The sequence below is a fragment of the Schistocerca americana genome, chromosome 3 (assembly GCF_021461395.2).
Source record: "Schistocerca americana isolate TAMUIC-IGC-003095 chromosome 3, iqSchAmer2.1, whole genome shotgun sequence".
Classification (NCBI taxonomy): Eukaryota; Metazoa; Arthropoda; class Insecta; order Orthoptera; family Acrididae; genus Schistocerca; species Schistocerca americana.
The window spans coordinates 103,611,066-103,629,951 of NC_060121.1; the positions used below are offsets into that span (position 1 = coordinate 103,611,066).

The following is an 18,886-nucleotide window of genomic DNA, read 5'->3' on the forward strand; positions in this document are numbered from 1 at the left end:
GACTAGATATGTATATTTCATTGCACGGCAGCTGAAGGCATTTGGCCCTTCTTAGAACAATTCTTGCCAGACGCACGTGAGTGTGGTGTCCATTTGAAAATCTCGAAAAGTGTCAATAGGGGTGTGCAGTACTTAATCAAGGTGCACCTCCAAAATACCAAGCAAACTTCGAAAACGGCGCTCCGTTTCCTGGGCATGGGACGATGCGTTCTGGTCTGTTCTGCGCAACTTTCTTAACTAAGCGAGAGAATGTAGTAGGGCGCACAATTTGATTTAGAAGACAGTTGTATAGTGCATTGTTATTCCATAAATAAACTGTCAAGAAAAATGTGAATTCTCCTTTGTTACAACACCTTACAATGATGTAGAAGTGCTGTAATTTTAGACGCTGAATGGGCAGTGATCTGTGCGCTTCATGTTCTCAGCGATACTTTCCATTCTACTTTAATCCTCTAACGGTTTTGTTTTCTAGCGAGAGGGCCTCGGGTTCTAGCCAGATAAATATTATTTTTGAGCGAAAGATGAATCGTCAACGATACAGGAGAAGCGAAAACCCACTACTGATGTTTCCTGCAGAATGTTGGGCTCTTCATATAGACTAACGAATGGCGACAGATTTGGTCGTGCAGATGTGGAATGGAATTTACGTACTGAATAGCGGGGTTCTACTGACAGTGAAACATAAAGTGCTGAAGTTGCCGGTAATTTTTGATGTATGAATGCTTATTCATTTACCTTCAGCATCTGCCCTCTAGGTCCTTTTGGAGACAGAACGCGAGTTAAAAAACGCGAGGAAAGGAATCTGAGTGACTGATTGGGGAAACATTCCGCCACACCAGTTCAGTGATTCACGGAAATACTAAATTCAGATTTCTCGATTGGTGTTTGAGGAGATATTGAGAGATGACGCGTCGGAGACTTCATTGGATGCGTAATCGGGGAGGAGTCGACTTTAAATCTCCTCTCGGCCATCCAGATTTGCGTTTTCAAATTTTTCCCTGACAGATTTCAGGCGATTCTTTCACTAGCTGGCACATCTGTGAAGCTTTGCCGTACTTCCTTTGACATTTGAGCTCATCGCAAAAAGCTTACTGTTGCCCGCGCCTGCTTAGAGGGCGACGGATTGAAGAAAAAAAAAAAAAAGAAACGTTTGGACACTGTAAATGTTTTCATTTTGATACTTTGTTCAGAGCTCTCACAGATGTTTTAATACCCATAAAGGTAGAACGAGCTGCTAGAATACTGTGACTAATCACAGAGCCAAGGTCTGTACTCCAGATTTTCAGGCAAATACGTGCTGAAATGGCAGAGGTGGGTGTTGGAGGATTTAGAGTTCCTAATATACAACCACGGGCGCCCGCAGAAGTTTATCCAAATGTGGGCAAGACTCGAAAATAGGTTATTTTTATATAAATGAGTTGGTCAGTTTCTAGACGTGTCATGTCACAAGAAATAAATTTTGTAAGTGATACAGAAGAACATGTCACATCTCAGAAAATTGATTGTCCACTCATTCTAGAAGTGAGTATTAAGTAAAACCTCTGTACTCCCGATTCCAGGAGGGAAGGGGCCGGGGGGCAAGTGCCCCTTCCCTCACCCTTGCTGACGCGTATGCTTGCAACCAAAGGAAACTTCCATATGTCAGGACCGGAGTATAGGATATGTTTTTAATTAAACTCTGCGCCAGAAAAAAGTGAAACGTTAATGGGTGGATAAGTGTAATTGTTTACTTTTATACAGAGTGAAGTGTTTGACATGTGCAGTCGCAGGCGTGATGTTACAATGCGTGTGCGGGGAATGTACGTGCTTCGTGGGGATGCCAATGTAAAAGGTCTTGAATTTCCAGTTTTCTTGTGCTTCGCTGAAAAGTTTCGTTCAGAAGACTGAAGAGTCTTGTTCGTTAGTGTAGGTGTTCGTCGTTCCGTGCACGTGGTTTCTGATAGAGCGCCTCATGTTGGGGTGACTGAGCGACAGTACCTCGAGTTGGTTCGCAGGCACTCTCGCCTGCCAGGTGGCGTTGCATGTAGCGAGGTGAGCCTACAGAGGGCACAGCTGCCCACGTGCGAGACAGTGAGTGACAAGGTGTCCCCCCACTCCGCTCCGGCGAGCGAATCACGCTGCGAAGCGATAGGGGGTGCAACGATTGTACGAAACCAAAACTTTCCGCACGCCGCTGCCGCGCTTTAGCGCGCAGTTTTTTCGGCACTGCTGTATACGAATGCCGTCGTTTGTTTTCACAAAAAGAATACTTTTTGTACTAATCGTTTTCCCAAATTGTTCTGGTTTTCAAATCCAGAGACTGGTTTGATGCAGCTCTCCACGCTACTCTAACCTATGCAAGCTGCTTCATCCCAGAGTAACTACTGCAACCTACATCCTTCTGCATCTGCTTAGTGTATTCATTTCTTGGTTTCTACGGTTTTTACCCTCCTCGCTTCCTTCCAGTACTAAATTGATGATCCCTTGAGGCCTCAGAATATGTCCTACCAACCGATCCCTTCTAGTCAAGCTGTGCCACAGATTTCTCTTCTCCCCAATTCCATTCAGTACCTCCTCATTAGTTATGTGATCTACCCATCTAATCTTAAGCATTCTTCTGTGGCACTACATTTCCAAAGTTTTTATTCTATTCTTGTCTAAACTATTTATCGTCCATGTTTCACTTCCATACATGGCTACACTCCATACAAATACTTTCAGAAAGGGCTTCCTGACACTTAAATCTGTAGTCAATGTTAACAAATTTCTCTTCTTCAGAAACTCTTTCCTTGCCATTGCCAGTCTACATTTTATATCCTCTCTACTTAGACCATCATCAGTTATTTTGCTCCCCAAATAGCAAAAATCTACTACTGTCTCAATTCCCTCAACATCACCTGATTTATTTAGACTACATTCCATTATCCTCGTTTTGCTTTTGTTGATGTTCATCTTAATCCTCCTTTCAGGACACCGTCCATTCCGTTTAACTGCTCTCCCAGACCCTTCGCTGTCTGACAGAACTACAGTGTCATCAGCAAACCTCAAAGTTTTTATCTCTTCTCCGAGGATTTTAATTCTTACCCCAATTTTTTTTTTTTTTTTTTTTTTTTTTTTTTTTTTTTTTTTTTTTTTTTTTTCCTTTAGTGCTTGCTCAATATACAGATGGAATAACATCGGGTATAGGCTACAACCCTGTCTCACTCCCCTCCCAACCACTGCTTCCCTTTCGTGCCCTTCTGGTTTTTGTACAAATTGTAAATAGCCTTTCGCTCCCTGTATTTTACCCCTGCCACCTTCTCAAATTATTCGTCTTCATTCACCTTGTTGTTGCAGCTCAGTTTTTGTCCGTATTTGCTGTCTAGTATGCAGTGTAAACCAGAACTTCGCCTACAAATTTTTAAAGATGGTAATATGCACAAAAACAAGGAAACAAAAGTCCAGTAAACATGGGCCGTAAAATGCGCGTATTATGAACAGTTCAACAGAAGAGATGTTTTACAGTAGTGGAGATGAACAGCAGCTCCTAGACCTTAAGGTACTCACTTTAAAGCCTATGTTTAATAGACTTTTTTCTTATTTTGGTCCGTAGTAGCACTGTTGAAAGTTTGTTGGCAGAGTTCTAGTCCACCCTGTATACATACGGAAATACCGTTTTGTCCTGAGCGAACAAGAATTATTCTTATTTAACAGCCAAACATGTTTCGGTTAAGTTTCACAATCGTCAGTGTGTTGATTTTCTTACTATCACAGACTTGTATTTATGTGGCTATCTGACATGTTTTCGGTACAGCTGATATGTTGCTCAAGTTTGTCATTTGTTGTTTCTGCTTTTTCATGCCTCTATGGGTATGTGAACTTTGACATACAGTGTGTGCAAGAAAGCACACTTCATACGCCTTCTAGAGGCATGAAAAAACGGAAACAAAAAGTGACACACTGGAGCAAAATATAAACTGTGCTCAATGTCAAAGAGCCACATAAACATCAGTATGTGATAGTAAGAAAGTGCTCACTGACGATGGTGAAACTTAGCCGAAACATTTTTGGGTATTAAACAAGAATAACTTGTTTGCTCAAACCAGAACCGTGTTTCCGTAATTATATATTGGCCTGTATGGTTCGAAACTCACGTTAACTAACGAGGAGGTATTGAATAGGATTGGGGAGAAGAGAAGTTTGTGGCACAACTTGACTAGAAGAAGGGATCGGTTGGTAGGACATGTTTTGAGGGATCAAGGGATCACAAGTTTAGCATTGGAGGGCACCGTGGAGGGTAAAAATCGTAGAGAGAGACCAAGAGATGAATACACTAAGCAGATTCAGAAGGATGTAGGTTGCAGTAGGTACTGGGAGATGAAGAAGCTTGCACAGGATAGAGTAGCATGGAGAGCTGCATCAAACCAGTCTCAGGACTGAAGACCACAACAACAACAACATGGTTCGAAACAGTTCTGGAAACTTTTTTTTTTCTGTTCTGACGTTGGCACATCAAACGTACGGTTTCCCAGCGATTCAACAGTGCACTGAGATGATCAAACTCGCTGTCCAAGGGTGGTTTGTTTCACACAGGGAACAAAAAGTAGCAGTTCCGCGTCGTTATTGCAATTGTTTTGCGTGCTGAGCGGGTGCCTGCTCTGTTATGATTAAGAATGATGGGTTGTGTGTCACTCAGCGTTAATTGTTCTTCGATCCTCCAAAAGTAATGGCCGCGACGTGTCCAGACTGAAGCTAGGATTTTTCGAATAAGTGCTTCACGAAGATCTTGCCGTGCCAGATTTGCATTCAGTCTCAAAAACTGTCAACGATTTCCTCTGCCATCGCCAGCGGAGTTCGTTAGGATATTCGGTACTTACAATTCGGCCGACCGAAAAGAGTACCGAACGGCCTACTGAAGTCTCTTGACGAAGGCAGCGGAGGAACTCGTCCAAAGATACACTGGATACCAATCTGACGCGACAAGAGTTGCGTGAAACATTTATTCAAGAATGTCGCCCCGAAAAACTACACTATGTAATCAAAAGTATCGGGACACTCCCCAAAACATATGTTTTTCATATTAGGTGCTTTGTGCTGCCACCTACTGCCAGGTACTCCGTATCAGCGACCTCAGTAGTCATTGGACATCGTGAGAGAGCAGAACTAATGGACTTCGAACGTGGTCAGGTGATTGGGTGTCACTTGTCATACGTCTGTACGCGAGATTTACGCATTCCTGAACATCCCAAGGTCCATTGTTTCCGACGTGATAGTGAAGTGCAAACGTGAAGAGACACGTACAGCACAAAGGCATACAGGCCGACCTCCTCTGTTGACTGACAGACAGCCGACTGTTAAAGAGGGTCGTAATGTGTAACAGGCCAAACAACGCCTCGCTTGATGTAAGGAGCGTAAACATTGGAAGATTGAACAGTGGGAAAACGTTGTGGAGTGACGAATCACGGTACACAATGTGGCGATCTGATGGCAGGGTGTGAGTGTAGCGAATGCCCGGTGAACTTCATCTGCCAGCGTGTGTAGTGCTAACAGTGAAATCCGGAGGCGATGGTTTTATGGTGTGGTCATGTTTTTCGTGGAGGGCGCTTGCACCCCTTGTCGTTTTGCGTGGCACTGTCACAGCACAGGTCTACAGTGATGTTTTAAGCACCTTCTTGCTTCCCACTGTTGAAGAGCAGTTCGGGGATGGCGATTGTATCTTTCAACACGATCGAGCACCTGTTCATAATGCACGGCCTGTGGCTGAGTGGTTACACGACAAGAGCATCCCTGTAAAGGACTGTCCTGCACAGAGTCCTGACCTGAATCCTATAGAAGACCTTTGGGCTGTTTTGGAACGCCGAATTCGTGGCAAGCCTTACCGACCGACATCTATACCTCTCCTCAGTGCAGCACTCGGTGAAGAATGGGCTGTCATTTCCCAAGAAACTCTCCAGCACCTGATTGAATGTATGCCTGCGAGAGTGGAAACTGTCATGAAGGCTAAGGGTGGGCCAACACCATGTTGAATTCCAGCATTACCGATGGGGGGCGCCATTTTCAGCCACATGGGTGGCTACTTTTGATCAGATAGTGTACATTGTCAAGCTATAATTTTCTTAGAAGTGCCTGGCGAACGAATAACTTACGTTGGTTTACGTTCAGCTTGGAACGCCCAAACAATTGATTGCCCCTTGGTATTCGGGTCCTTCGTGTACATAGAAGTTTACTCTGCCGTTACGACCTAGTAACGAATTCTGTAATAGTTCAGTCGAATGTTTTCAGCATTTGCTTGGACAAGAGCCAGTTTTTGAGCTTTGGCCAATATTGTGCAGAATCCCTCGGCAACTGATCCTCTTCACAGCCAGCTATTCAAGCAGGCAAGCCTATATCTCACGGTAAGCCAAGTGACACTATTCTTCAGTAATTTTTGAAACTACATCGATGTTTTTTGGAACAACTACCGATTTTGTTAGAACTGCACGAAATTTGTCACTGACGAAAGCACGGCCACGACGAAATTCTGCAAAAAAGTAGTCTTCTTGTGGAGGTGATTGGTTGGCAAAATATTAACTGAATGAGTTCCAGTCGTTGTTGTTGAGACTTGACGAAAATTGTAAGAATTAGCTCAGCGAAAACACTGATATGAGGTTTACGTTTTTTCTCAATACTGTTTGTTGAACGCATTCTGTAGACTCGGCCAATTTGGAAGCAGTCATTGTTTTAACAATAACAAATCGCAAATTCTGGATCGATATTGTGAAATCTCTTTAATTCAATTTATGCATTCATATTATTAAGCCAGGAGATCTGTAATAGATAGGTCTTGCTGCAAGCTTTGATACTAGTTTGCCGCCACCTAGGGGACATGTACAGCTTTGGTATGCTGTTTTGATATTAACGGAATGGAAAAATGCAAAGCTGAATGTCACCTTTAGTGACAAAAAAGTCCTCCACCACCATGACTTCCAAAAAATTTGGGAGTAACTGTTGATAGAAACTTTTCTTAGAAAAAACAGAAGACACCACAGCAAAACTGAGATGGCGCAATAACATCATACAGAAACTGAGTGGTATCTCATAGGGCGCGAGAGCTGCGACACCACGGTACGATGTTCTTCCTTGGGACTTCTGTACCACCTATGTCTATTATTGAATGGAGCATGGGAGGAATGGTTGCTGTGTATGCCCTCGTGCATCTTATTATTGGTCCAATTTAATCATCGTGATGCCTACAGGACCTGTACCCAGCGAGCTGGAAAATACTCAAACTTTACTCTGAATGTTTTTCAGTTTCCGAAGTAGGTTTCCGGGAGCTTTCGGTATCATTCTTAGTTCTGCCTCACTGAGGTGACAAATGTGATGGTACAGCGATATGCATGTATACAGATGGCGGTAGTATCGCGTACACAAGGTGTAACAGGGCAGTACATTATAGTGGAGCTGTCATTTGTACTCAGGTGGTCCATGTAAAAAGCTTCCCAGGTTCCCTGCGTGATTATGGCCGCCCGACGGAAATTGGCAGACTTTGAACGCGAAATGGTACATTCAGTTTCGGAAATCGTTAGGGAATTCAGTATTCCTAGGTCCACAGTGACAAGAGTGTGCCGAGAATGCCAAATTTCACGCATTATGTCTCACCACGGACAACACAGTGGCAGACGGCTTTCTCTTAACGACGGAGAACAGTGACGTTTGCGTATAGTTGTAAGTGCTAACAGGCAAGTTTGAAATAACCGCATAAATGAATGCGGGGCATTCGGCGAACGTATACTGGGACAGTGGAGCGAAATTTGGCAGCAGACGACCGACGCGAGTGCCTTTGCTAATCGAACATCACGTGCAACGTCTTTTCTGGACTTGTGATGATACCGGTTGAATCCGTCACAACAGGAAAATCGTGGCCTGGTCAGATGAGTCCTGATTTCAGTTGGCAATAGCTGATGGTAGGGTCAGTGTGTGGTGCAGACCCACGAAGCCATGGATCCAAGTTGTCAACAAGCCTCTCTGCAGGCTCGTGGTGACTCCATAATGGTGTGGGCTGTGTTTACGTGGAATGGACTGGTTCCCCTGGATGTTCGGCTAGTTGGAGACCTTTTTCAGCCATTTATTTCCCAAAACAATGATGAATTTTTTATGGCTGGCAATGCCCAATGTCACCAGTCCTCAGTTGTTCACGACTGGTTCGGAGGACACTCTGGACGATTAGAGCGAATGATGTGGCCACGGATATCGCGCGTCATGAATCGCGTCAAACGTTTGTGGGGCATAATCGAGAATTCAGTTCATACACAAAATCCTGCACCGGAAACGCTTTCGGACGGTTATAGTGGCAGCATGGCTAAGTATTTCTGCACGGACTTCCAACGACTCTTTTAATTCCATACCACGTCGAGTTGCTGCACTGGGCCGGTTATAAGAAGGGCCGACACGATGTTAAGAGGTATCCGACGACTGTCACCTTACTGTACAGGGTTATTACAAATGATTGAAGCGATTTCACAGCTCCACAGTAACTTTATTATTTGAGATATTTTCACAATGCTTTGCACACACATACAAAAACTCGAAAAGTTTTTTTAGGCATTCACAAATGTTCGATATGTGCCCCTTTAGTGATTCGGCAGACATCAAGCCGATAATCAAGTTCCTCCCACACTCGGCGCAGCATGTCCCCATCAATGAGTTCGAAAGCATCGTTGATGCGAGCTCGCAGTTCTGGCACGTTTCTTGGTAGAGGAGGTTTAAACACTGAATCTTTCACATATCCCCACAGAAAGAAATCGCATGGGGTTAAGTCGGGAGAGCGTGGAGGCCATGACGTGAATTGTTGATCATGATCTCCACCACGACCGATCCATCGGTTTTCCAATCTCCTGTTTAAGAAATGCTTCTGCTTTAGCCTTTTCCGTAAGATTTTCCAAACCGTCGGCTGTGGTACGTTTAGCTCCCTGCTTGCTTTATTCGTCGACTTCCGCGGGCTACGCGTGAAACTTGCCCGCACGCGTTCAACCGTTTCTTCGCTCACTGCAGGCCGACCCGTTGATTTCCCCTTACAGAGGCATCCAGAAGCTTTAAACTGCCCATACCATCGCCGAATGGAGTCAGCAGTTGGTGGATCTTTGTTGAACTTCGTCCTGAAGTGTCGTTGCACTGTTATGACTGACTGATGTGAGTGCATTTCAAGCACGACATACGCTTTCTCGGCTCCTGTCGCCATTTTGTCTCACCGCGATCTCGAGCGCTCTGGCGGCAGAAACCTGAAGTGCGGCTTCAGCCGAACAAAACTTTGAGTTTTTCTACGTATCTGTAGTGTGTCGTGACCATATGTCAATGAATGGAGCTACAGTGAATTTATGAAATCGCTCCAATCATTTGTAATAGCCCTGTATTTGCTGTGCGTTTTTTTTCGCTACTCTCGTATCTCACTCACCCAAGCAGTATTTCACTGTGTCCAATGAAATTGCGTTTAAGCAAGAGCTGTCATAAGTCGCACTTATGCCAGTAAATGGAAACAGCTGTGAGATCCATTTCGCTACGTATTCCTCGCCCGTTGCTACCAGGTATCATATGGCTTGACTGAATCCAGTTACGATCACGTCTCGCTAGGTCTAATATCGAAAGACCTGGATGTTCCACTCTATTAGGATACCTGTCGTTACGATTTACCAGTTTGCGTTATGTTCAATCACTGTTCGAACGAACAATCCTAAGCACTTGGGAAAATAAGAGATGCGCATCAGGAGAAGTCACGGCAATTCGGTGTGACACGGTCTCTAGTGGCATCAGTTCCGTGGTGACGAGTATCGAAGTTTCTTCATTGATCATTAGATCCCACAGAGCTAACGGTACAAAATTGCGAGGAAACTGACTCTACTTTCCGGCATTTCGTACGGGATTAAGAACTTGTGATTTAGCGGGCCAGTCGAGGGTCACTGGGCGTTCCCCAGCCCAGGACTGCGTGTGTGCAGCCAACACGGCTGCTGTCGTCTTGGAAGACGGGAACCACCCTCCATGCTGAACTGCACGCCACCCTGGCCGTCGGTGCGCTCGTTCCTCGAACCATTATTTGAAAAAGGGGTAAAATTCGCGACTCGTCGAAACACGCTACACGCTACAGTCCCGTACCCGTGTTTCGCCCACAGATAACCTAAAGTATTAGGTACCATTTTGTGGCGTACGTGAATCCAGATGACCACTGCGTGCAGTTCCCTTCGCACTGCTGGCTAGAAAATTGATAGAGATGGAACCGGATTCACTGATTGCAGCAATTCCATCCGGTCTGAAGCCGATTGTCATTGACGAGGCGTGACAGTTGTATCCAGCCCCTTTCGATTCAAATCTTTCTACCACCACCGATTTTATGCCGTGTTACATGACAAGTGGTACACCATTCCTTGTACGAGAGCGGTTAAGAAAGTATCCGACTTCATTTATTCAGGTAAAATTGACACTAGTCATCTTCAAAGTATGAAACTTCCTGGCAGATTAAAACTGTGTGCCCGACCGAGACTCGAACTCGGGACCTTTGCCTTTCGCGGGCAAGTGCTCTACCAATGAGCTACCGAAGCACGACTCACGTCCAGTACCCACAGCTTTACTTCTGCCAGTATCTCGTCTCCTACCTTCCAAACTTTACAGAAGCTCATCTGCGAACCATGCAGAACTAGCACTCCTGAAAGTAGTAGTCTCCTAAGCCCCTACACACCCTTCCCAATGCTGCTGTCACTGCCGGAAGCATCGCTGGAAAGAAGCATCTTTTGGTATGCCGCGCAGCTGCTCCATACAATTCTGCGTGATGTCTTCCCCTTGTTAAAACTGGCCCCTTTAAGCTTCTTTTTCAGTTTGGGGGAAAGCCAGAAGTGAGTAGACGTTAAATCAGGGGAATATGGAGGCTGACAAACAACAGCCGTGTTGTGTTTGGCCAAAAAACTCTGAATGAATTGAGAAAGATGAGCGGGTGCATTATTGTGATGAAGGTGCCCCCAAGTCACTGCTTCACAGAGGCGACGCAGAACCTCTTGGTAGTACTCCATATTGACACTTGTACTTGGTAGGGCATACTCGTGATGGATCACGCCATCGGAGTCAAAACAGACGGTCAGCATGACTTCCACATCGCTGATGACGTGCCTCTCTGGGATGATGGACGTCTCCAGTACGATGACTAGAACTTTGTTTCTGGTTCGTACCCGTAAACCCAGGACTCATGACCAGTGACCATAGTGTTAAAGTTGGGATTACCGTTGGCAGTATCCAACATGTCCTGTGCGATCTCCGAAGCAAGTTACTTCTGCTCAGTTGCTAGCAACGTTGACACAAATTTTGCTGGGATCTTCCTGATATAAAAATGTTCCATTAAAATGGAATGAATGAATGCAATACTAATTTCGTCCATCCTGCATCACCACAGTCCGTACATGATCAATAAAAGCCTCATTCGCGCACGTTGAGGGTCTACTTGAATGTGCTTTAATCTTCACGGATGAGCGGCCATCTTTGGAGCGGTTGTACAGCTCCTTTTTGTGTGTGTTGCCCATTGTTTCGTCTCTGAACCCTTGTTGAATCACACGGATTGTTTCAACTTGAGTATCGCTAAGCTGTGATGCAGGGACGTTGTTTCACTTTCTGTCATTTTGCACACAACACAAAATTCAACAAATACTGCCTACAAGTGTTCAGTTGTCAACGGCCATCCAACGACTAGTTGTTCCCGCAGTCGTGAAAAAATCAGGCATGCGGATTACGTATGCCCACAAACGTAGAAAATGCGCCCTATTCATTATTGGTTTCAACAATAAATGTCAGATACTGACTGTTTGAACAGCCCTTGTAAACATGTTGGCCAGTTCACTTTGAGAAACCAAAAGACCGAGCAATTCCATTCACGGTTTGTTGTCAGCACATCCAAATACAGTAGCTTCTTTCTGTCAAGTCGCCACGTCGACCCGTCTTTCCATACAACCGAGTGGCACGTACACCACCACTTCGGTACCATGACGTAAGTCTGCTATGTAGCGTTACAGGACAACCTTTTATCAGATTTACTCCATCTCCAGGGCTACGAGCGGGACTAGCATATCTTTTAAAGGGGTAAGAAATATTTATCTGTTGAGCGTACTAAAATTTAATGGAAAACGAAAGACTTTGAAGCACGATCCCACTTGTATGAAGCTATATTCACATATAATACGACCCGTAAGTTGCACATAAACATAACAGGGTCATTCACCTTTGGACACATCGTTTGCAGCAGCAACTGAATATCTTGTAAAAGCCACCCGTTAGCTGCAGTAGCGTCTAGCAATCGTGCCTAGGTGGCAGATGAGGCATGGATGTCCGGAGGAATTTATCCAGGGAGCAGGGGAAGACGATAATGGTGCCATTTCAGATTTAAATACGTTGGTAATATTAGAGACGTGTCCTATCACAAGAACTAAATTTTTGTAGGTGACACAAATAACTTATTATACCCCAGAGAATTGATGGTTATCCCTTCACTGCTAGAAGTGCATGAGAATTCTGTAATGATTAAAAACTGTATGCTCTAATTTCCATGGGGACGGGGAGGTGGGGGGGGGGGGGGGGGAGATTGGCCACTCCCCCTTAAATACCCCCACCTGTTGCGACTGGTGTCGGTAATGCGGGCTATGACAACGCTATCGCGTCATGTGCCACACGGGTTTCTTTGGGAAAGCTAAGGAGAGACCAGACGTCTTAGAGACCGCGTTCGATGATCGGAAGAGTGCGTGAAGTGTCATTGTCGTGTTTCTCGACAGTAGGCGGGCGGTGCAGCGATGGTCTATTAAATTGTCGCAGCAGCTGATAACTCCGGGTGCAGCATTCGACCAAATTCATACTGCTGTCGGCATGCGATCGGCAGTGGATGTGTGATCCTGCTGTTACTAGCAACCAGGAAGGAAGATTACCGTTTGTCCCGACGACGTAAAGGTCATCAGTTGTGGCAGAAAATCGACCGCGTCCTTTTTCAAAGGAATAATCCCGGCATTCGCCTTAAGCGTATTTGTGTTAATCTATTGGGGAAACCAAGGAAAACGTAAATCTGGAAGACCTGGTGGAGATCTGAACCGACGTCCTCTCGAATGAGTCCAGTATACTGACCACTGCACTTTCACATAGATGAAGTGGATAAAAACGGGAAGAGAAACGAAGGAATGGAATGATGATGGTTATGATAAGGAGAACAGATGTGGTGGTGGTGGTGATTGTTTCGAGAAGAAAACTTATAAGATGGCGTATAAACAATCAGTACTTCTCCATTGCATCCTCATATGAAACGGTAAGAACATTCGACTAAGACCAACAAGTTTGTCAAATTTTAACACTACTGACGTAGCAACGCGGTATCAGACATTTTACGTAGTCACCGATTTCGCGCGAAGGGAAAGGCAGCACTCAGTTTTTTCTCAGATGACGCGGTTAACTATGAGGAAGTGTTGCCGCTACGGATTGTTGCAATAACCACGTAATCTATAAGAACTGGGTAATGTTCCAACTACTGCTCGCCCCCCCCCCCCCCCCCCCTCTCCCCGCCCTATCTTATGTCGTTCGGTAACTTTCCTTGTACCATCAGCACCAACACTTTGATAGACAGTTGGCAATCTACGCACACCACGTCGGACAGTTCTTCGAAAGAAGCGTTCAGCCTCATAAATACGTCTTGGTAGTCAGTCAGTTAATCGGACGAATGGTGTTTGGCGTATTGCCGTCGGCTACGTTTACTGACATAGCATGGTGGAAACGGCAGACAGTTCTCCTAGCACGTCAACTGCAATTGCTAAAGGCCCAGCGTTTTAATGCTGAATGCGCGGTTAGCGGCTGCCGCACGGCTGCTTCGGACCATTGCCTCTGCTGCCCTTCACCAGTGCCCTGTACAAACAAATACGTTTCTGCATTATGTTCTAGAATTTCACTTCGTGTTTCCCGTCAGTATTTCCAAACGCTCCCTAGATCTACAAATTATACAAGTACTGGTTTGCCTTTTTCAGTCTATATTCTAAGATAAAACGTACGGTCAGTATTGCCTCGCATATTACAAACATTCCTCCCGAATGCAAATAATCATCCCCCAGTCTTTAAATTCTGAAGGTAGCTGGGATAAAATACAGAGACCGAAAGGTTATGTACAAATTGTACAGACCCAGCCTCGGGGTTCTACATTTCTGATCCGCAAGCCACCTTGCGGTGTGTGGTGGAGAGTATTTTGTGTTCCACTGTCACTTCTTCCTTTCCTGTTCCAGTCGCGAATGGTTCGCGGGAAGAAAGATTGCCGGTAAGCCTCCTTGCGGGTTCGAATCTAATTTCTTTGTCATAGTATTTTCGCGAGATATATACAGGAGGAAGCAATATATTTATTGACTATTCGAAGAACGTACGCAGTCACAATTTTAATAATAATAATAATAATAATAATAATAATAATAAACACCGTGCTGCAGAACGTCAATCTTTCAGAGTCTGCCACTAGAATTGGTTGATCATCTCTGTGACGCTCTCGTGCTTACTACAATGAAGTGCCAAAGAAACTGGGATAGGCATCTGTATCAGTAGAGAGATACGTGACCAGGCAGAATACTGCGCTGCGGTCGGCATCGCCTATACAAGACAGCTGTCTGGCGCAGTTTTTAGATCGGTTATTGCTGCTACAATAGCAGGTTATCAAGATTTTAGTGTGTTCGAACGTGGTGTTACAGTCGGTGCACGAGCGATGGGACGCAGGATCTCCGAGGTAGCGATGAAGTGGGGATTTTTCCCATATGACCATTTCACAAGTGTACCGCGAATTTCAGGAATCCGATAAAACATCAAATCCTGCGACATCGCTGGGGCCGGAAAAAGATCTACAAGAACGGGACCAACGATGACTGAAGTGAACCGTGCATCATGACAGAAGTGCAACCCTTCCAAAAATTGCTGTAGATTTCAATGCTGAGGCATCAAGAAATGTGAGCTTGCGAACCATTCAGCGAAACATCATCGATATGGGCCTTCGGAGCCGAAGGTCCACTTGTGTACCCTTGCTAACTGCACAACACAAAGATTTACACGCCTCGTCTGGGCCCATCAACACCGACCTTGGACTGTTGATGACTGAAAACATTTTGCTTGGTTGGACGAGTCTCGTTTCACATTGTATCAAGCGGATGGACGTGTACGGCGACAACCTCATGAATCCATGGACCCTTTATGTCAGCAGGAGACTGTTCAAGCTGGTGAAGGCTCTGTAATGGCGTGGGGCGTGTGCAGTTAGAGTGATATGGCACCCCTGATATGTCTAGATACGACTCTTGACAGGTGACACGTACGTAAGCATCATGTCTGATCTCCTGCGTCCATTCATGTCCCTTGTGCATTCCGACGGACTCGGGCAATTCCAGTAGGCCAATGAGACACCCACACGTCCAGAAAGGCTACAGAGTGGCTCCAGGAACACACTTCCGCTGGCCACCAAACACCCCGAACATGAACATTATTGAGCGTATCTGGTATGCCTTGCAACGTGCTGTTCAGAAGAGATCTCCACCCCCTCGTTATGGACAGCCCTGCAGGATTCACGGTGTCAGTTTCCTCCAGCATTACATCAGACATTAGTCGAGTCCATGTCACGTCGTGTTGTGGTACTTCTGCGTGCTCGCGAGGGCCCTGCACGATATTAGGCTGGTGTGCCTGTTTCTTTGCCTCTTCAGTGTAAGGAACGCGCTGTTCTTTCTCTCTTCTCTATTTCCTTTGTCGATCCTCTCTGGTACAGATCCCATACTGACGAGCAGTATTAAAGTACTGGTCGAAGGAGGGTTTTGTAAGACACCCTCAGTGTTGAGATAAATTTCCCGAGGGTTCTTCCAATGGATGCTTCTGGCAGTTACCTCTCCTGCGCCTAGTTTTCTGTGGTCGTTCCTCGTTAAATTGCTCCGCAAGCATACTTCTAAATATTTTATGGAAGTAACAGCTTCCTGTGATTCTTCTGCGATCTTGAAGTCATACTAATGTGGATATTTTTGTATATGTATACGCAATACTTTACATTTGTTTATGTTGAGGGTCAGCTACGTCTCTCTGCACCAAGCGTCGATACTCCGCAGGTCTTCCTGAATTTCGGTATAATTTTCTAGCGTTGCGACTTACCTGTGTAGAACAGCATCCTCTGCTTAAAGCCTCCTATAATATGTCTTTTATATGTATCTGACAAAAGTAATGGTCCTATAAGAGTCGAAGGACATGAAAGTGAAGCAGTAATTGAGAATCTAGTGAGACAGCGCTGTAGCTTATTTCGAATGGTGTTCAGCCTTTACAGTGACCAGGTCGTGAAGGAACCAACTAGAAAGTTCAGGAAAAAGAAATAAAAACTTTGAGCTTTGCCAGTGACGCATTTCTCTGAGACGATAAAGGATTTGGAAACGTAGTTGACAGTAGTAGTGTCTTGAAAGGAAAGGAGGTTACGACATGAGCATCAATAAAACAAGAAAATGTAGTGTAGTCGACTTAAGTGAGGCGATGTTGAGGAAATTAGTCGACAGGCTTGGCTATTTGGACATAAAAATAGCTGATGGTGACTGAACTAGAGAGGATATAAAATGCAGGTTGTCAATAGCGAGAAGCGCATTTCTGAAAAAGAGAAATTTGTCTATGTCGAATATAAATTTGTGTTACGGAAGCTTTTCTGAAGGTACTAGTCTAGAAATAGCCTTGTACGGAAGTGAAACGTGAACAATAAGTAGTTCAGATAAGAACAGAATGGAAGTTTTTGAAACGTGGTGCTTCGGAAGAAAAGGTACTGTGTTGGGTTGGAGCAGACTCGTGGAACAATTTGACTAAATGAAGTATTAGGGTATCGATTGACAGAAAACAGCGTGCAACATCAAGGAAGGAAGTGCGAAGGAGTACAAATTGTATAGGGAGATCAGTGCCAGAATATACTAAAAAAGTTCAAATGGATTACGTAGCGCTAGTAATTTAGAGGTGGGACATTTCTTTAGGATAATACTAGCGTGGAGTACTGCATCGAACCAGGCTCAGAACGAACCCGACGACGACGACGACGACGACAACAACAAACATCACGTCTTAAAAGATTTTTTTATTCAGGTTCCATTGCCGACGTGGTTATACTTAATCAACTGCAGATGAATTGAAGTTAGGCCTATAGCATCAGAACCTGTTGGATTCACTTCTCGCTAGGCAGCGAAGCCCTCAGATACAGAACATCAGCTAGTTTTAGAAAAAAACGTCACGGAAGAGAACGTTGGAAGTATTTTATAGGGCGATAGTCTGACATTCACGGGGAATGCCTGCAGAATCGTAGAAATCGCGTGTTAGGCGAGCCGTAGAGCCCTTTGAACCGAAAGATTCTGACCTTTCGCAGCTGAAGCATGGCTCTCAGTTACAAACTGGGTGACTTCCATGCGTCCCACTACCGCGAGCGGATCATTGGCTCATCTGTTTAAGGTGCCTGGGGTGCGCTTTGTCATGGTAATGGGAGGGGACCGACACACAATAAAGTCCACGTGGTTGGAGAAGGGGCTTTTATACATGCACGATGCTATGTTGCGAATGCCTTTCCTCGCGCTCAGCAGTGAAACAGATAACTATAGGTGTTCTCCTCACACCATTTCTGCTTAATTTTCAGATATTTTGATTGTTGCAGAAAGGCAGTGATGGTGCGTCATTACTGCTGGAAGTTCTCAAAGGGAATTAACGAGTAGTTGTTGTGCCTTTGTATGATGGGGCGTACGGTTCACGTAAGAATCTGGAGTCATACACGATAAAAAATTATCTTATTGCCTATACGTAGGTTACCGAAAGTGACATTGAGAGCAGATGCCTATCGTAAACTATGTCTCCGGTGGTGGTGGTGGTGGTGGTGGTTATTGTTGGTGGTAGTAGTAGTAGTAGTAGTAGTAGTAGTAGTAGTAGTAGTGCTATTATTATTGCATGTAGCTTAATAGCGTGTGCGTGTCTTTCGATACGTAATTAATTTACACGAAGGAACAAGCGACTGTTGATTAATACTACGAGGGAAGTTTCATATATAATGCACAGGTTGGTATTATTGTGGATTGTTTGATGCAACAATGAAAATTGTCAGATGTAGTTAGGAGTTTGAGAAAGAAGCACGTGATTTGTTTTTTCCCTGTGTACTCTTAACATAAAATTTGCGAGAGGTAGAAACGGACCCTGCAGGAATCTCGGGTACTGTGATTGTTGTAGACCAGAAGTCAAAGTTGAAACTACACGCGACAGAAATCGACAGTGCGTGGAGTGAAGTTTGTGGTGAGTTTAGAGTGGAACATAACACAGTTTCGCGTTGGGTTTATCGTTTTCGTGACGGTCGTATGAGCGTAGACGATAATTAGACCCAGGAGGCCAAAACGGCTGCAGCTGAACAAAGTGTGAAAGTTATGGCAGGTGCTCTAAAAGATCGCAGTGAGACGTGTAAGAAAAACTCTGAAGCCACGGGAATTCCCCCAACGTCAGTATTCCGTATTATGATAAATGATTTGGAGAAGAGAGAAATATCTGCGATGTGTCCCACACTGTTGGACTGCTGAAGAGAAGCAGAAACGCCTGGACGTTGCAACGTTGCTCAAACGATTCGACCGTGAAGGTCGACAATTCCTATGTTGAATTGTCGCTATTGATGAAACGTGGAGTAGAGACTTTGAACCGGAATTGAAATCACAGTCCAATGAGTGGAGAGATTCAGATTCTCCGTGTCCAAAAAAATTTCATCGCGCTCAAGCCAATGGTTATTTTTGCTCAATACCACCAAGAATTGCTTGTCTCAAATCATAAGATGCAATAAATCGTAAAAAGTGGCATTCCGAGATACGAAGACGCGGAGTCGGTTACAGCGGAAAAAACTGCAACGAAGAAGAAATGCATTTTTTGCGGAAATAATTCATTGTTTCATTTT

At 44.8% G+C, this 18,886-nt stretch overlaps 1 protein-coding gene across 2 annotated transcripts in view; it reads left to right on the plus strand.

Moving 5' to 3' along the window:
* The window catches only part of LOC124607184 (PHD finger protein 21A-like), a 116,815-nt gene that overhangs the window by 2,415 nt on the left and 95,514 nt on the right, over window positions 1–18,886 (plus strand). The window lies entirely within an intron of this gene.